The sequence below is a fragment of the Octopus bimaculoides genome, chromosome 4, assembly GCF_001194135.2.
Source record: "Octopus bimaculoides isolate UCB-OBI-ISO-001 chromosome 4, ASM119413v2, whole genome shotgun sequence".
Taxonomy (NCBI): Eukaryota; Metazoa; Mollusca; class Cephalopoda; order Octopoda; family Octopodidae; genus Octopus; species Octopus bimaculoides.
Window position 1 is genome coordinate 23,414,817 of NC_068984.1, and position 3,584 is coordinate 23,418,400.

The 3,584-nt window shown below is 36.3% G+C and overlaps 1 long non-coding RNA gene across 1 annotated transcript in view; it reads left to right on the forward strand.

The window, feature by feature from the left end:
- The window catches only part of LOC106876801 (uncharacterized), a 17,043-nt gene that overhangs the window by 11,689 nt on the left and 1,770 nt on the right, over nt 1-3,584 (forward strand). The gene's annotated exons all lie outside the window — the stretch shown is intronic.

Here is a 3,584-nt window from a genome sequence, read left to right on the forward strand (position 1 = left end):
GTATGTGTGTGTGTGTGTGTGTGTGTGTGTGTGTGTGTGTGTGTGTGCGCGCAGAAAATCTTACCGTGACGCAAAATTCCATTATGCAAAAGGAATTTTTTGTATTTAGATCCATTCGAACAGCTTTTTCTTTTGCTTTTCAAGGACAAAAAAAGAACAGGCCTCATGACCTCTTTTATGCATAGAAATATCAATTTCTATAAATACACAGAACATATTTGTACATAAAATACTTGAAGAGAAATACGTTCGAGAATAAATAAGAATCGTAATATCGATATTACGATTCATAATATTAGATTTTATCTTCAATCTGAAATTTTGATTTCACTTTTTATACCTTCCAAACCAAGATTTTTAACATCTTTTTCTGCAAATCGTTAGACAAACTTTTGGGTTTTTTAATTACCATCATTCTTATTGCGTTGTGTCTGATCTTCGATCCATATACGCGAGAGCTGTCCATTTTAAGCACCTCGTTAGATCTATGTAAAGATAAGACACGAAAAGTTTACAGACTAACTTCCCAAGCTTCCGGCTCTTTATGTTCTAAGTTGATATCACCAAGACCGACTTTACCTTTCATAATTTTTGGGGTCGATGAAGTAGGTACCAGTCGAGCACTGGGGTTGATGTTATTGATTAAGTACCTTCCCCAAAAAATTTCAGGTCTTGCGCCTTCCAGCTCTTTACTTTCTAAGCTCAAGTTGACTTTTCTTTTCATCCTTTTGGAGTCAATGAAATAAGTACTAGTCGAGCATTGGGGTCGATAAACAAATTTCTTCCACCCTCAAAATTGCTGGCCTTCTCTCAAGATAGGAAAGAGATTATATACTCTAAAACACGACCGTATTATTTCTACAAAAATGAATAAAAATAAACGTGAATAGTAAATGTAAACAAATGAAAATGGATAGTAATATATTCCGATTTTAATAATTTGTTTGATTTTGTTTCAATTTTTTGTTGGTTATGTTATTGCTAAGATTGGTCTGGAAATATATGAACAACCGTGTATGTTTGTTCGTTCGGATAATCAAAGTTTTCAGGCACAATATAGAATATATATAAACGAAATTGTTACAAACACACATATGGACGCACATACTTACATATAAGCACGAACACATAAGTGCGTGCACACATATGAGCGTGCACACATACGAGCTTGCACACACTCACATGCTCATACCGAACAGTTTCAAATGAACGCCAAATCATACATTCAAAATAAATGGAAGTGGAGAGACAAGTTACTGAAGAGATTGCAAGAGTGCAATGAAATTATTTAACAAAAAACTATATACTGTTTATAAATTAATAAAGGACTGAACCAGTGCGTGTGTTTATTACCGGCATAATGCCTCTCCCAAGGTTTAATTGTATTTCTTTCAACACACGTATCCACATCAAGAATCTTGCACACGAAATACACATACGAAATAGAATATTCGTTACTTCAGAAATTAGTATTTTTCATTAGGTGGGTTTTTACAGAATGACTTAGAAGATAAGCTGATCATACATGTTGTTAGAGTTAATTATATGGGCTATTTATTTAGGAGGAAGAGAGGGTAAATATGCTGTGTTATTAAGTCCAGAGTATGTAAATAACTTGATGCTTTTGCTTTTGACCATGACACATAAACACTTCCTTCCTCACCCAGGAGTTCAAACAATAAATTAATAGTGTGCATTTACTTACATACATACCTATGTATATAGATACGCGGCGAGCTGGCAGAAACGTTAGCACGCCGGGCGAAATGCTTAGCGGCATTTCGTCTGCCGCTACGTTCTGAGTTCAAATTCCGCGGAGGTCGACTTTGCCTTTCACCCTTTCGGGGTCGATTAAATAAGTACCAGTTACGAACTGGGGTCGATATAATCGACTTAATCCGTTTGTCTGTCCTTGTTTGTCCCCTCTGTGTGTAGCCCCTTGTGGGTAGTAAAGAAATAACACATACACACGCATACACATACATACAAATACACATACATACTTAAACACACACACACAAACACACAAGTTATACAAGGACAGTATAGCACTCAACACAAGTTACATGTAAACTCATTTGCATAAGTGAACATCTATATATAGTTTTTTATGCGTGTATGTGCGCGCGTGTGTACATGATGTGTGTATGAGGAAGGAGGAAGGACCCTTCATCAGTTGTCGGCTGTCTATCTACTCCTCATTTCGGGCATCCAACGACAATATGAGTCTTCAAAGACAATTGCTCCCATAAATTCTAAAATAAAATTTAGGATTTATGGAGGGTCAAAGTTAGGAACAAAAACATGACAGTGGAGACATATATATTAATTATTATTTTTTAATTAAACGTGATGCATCCATTTCCAAGTTAGTTTACCTTCACCTTTTTGATGTGATTCTCTACTCTATACAGTATTTTACCTCCATCCTTCTCTAATTCCATTTTTCCCCTCCTCCCTCCTTCACCGTTTTCTACCTCTCTTTCTCTCTCTCTCTTTACCCCCTTTCTCGTTCTCTCTCGCCCTCTCTCTCTCTCTCTCTCTCTCTCTCTCTCGCTCTTTACCCCTTTTCTCTTTCTCTCTCTCTCTCGTCGCTCAAACGTGACCATCGTCCATCTTTCTTTTCTTCAAATGACCATCTATCTTTTCCTTCACGGATGTGTTTTCTCTCTCTTTTCTATCTTTTGTCTTTTCAAAAAAAATTTTCTCCCAGCGTTCACTATTTTCCTCTCATTCTGGTCTGACGACCCTCCATGTTTGTTTTCGTTCGGTTTCCTTGTGTCTCGATTGTCATGTTTTTATTCCCAACTTTGACCTCCCATAAATCCTAAATTTTATTTTAGAATTTATGGGAGCAACTGTCTTTGAAGACTCAAATTGTCGTTGAATGCTCGAAATGAGGAGTAGATAGACAGCCGACAACTGATGAAGGATCCTTTCTCTGTGTTTACTTGTCTTGTTTTCCATTTTTTCTTGTTGTTCATGTATTTCACTCGTTTTTCCTTCGTTTGCTTACGTATTTCATGTTATTTTCACTGTTGGTGACGTCCTGTACACTTATATGCATGTGTGTATGTGTGTATATATATATATATGTGTGTGTGCATATATGTACATATATGTATATGTATAGTGAGTTCAAACAAGAGAAACGACAAAAAAAACCAACAAAAAGCAACAACGCGAGGACGTGATACAGATATTGTGTTACTGTATATGTATACATATATACAATTAAACCTTGGGAGAGGCATTATGCCGGTAATAAACACACGCACTGGTTCAGTCCTTTATTAATTTATATAGTTTTTTGTTAAATTATTTCATTGCACTCTTGCAATCTCTTCAGTAACTTGTCTCTCCACTTCCATTTATTTTGAATGTATGATCTGGCGTTGTTTTGGCGTTGTTTTGGCGTTGTTTCGAAACTGTTTGGTATGACCATGTGAATGTGTGCAAGCTCGTATGTGTGCACGCTCATATGTGTGCACGCACTTATGTGTTCGTGCTTATATGTAAGTATGTGCGTCCATATGTGTGTTTGTAACAATTTCGTTTATATCAGATCAGATAGAGACTTTTTA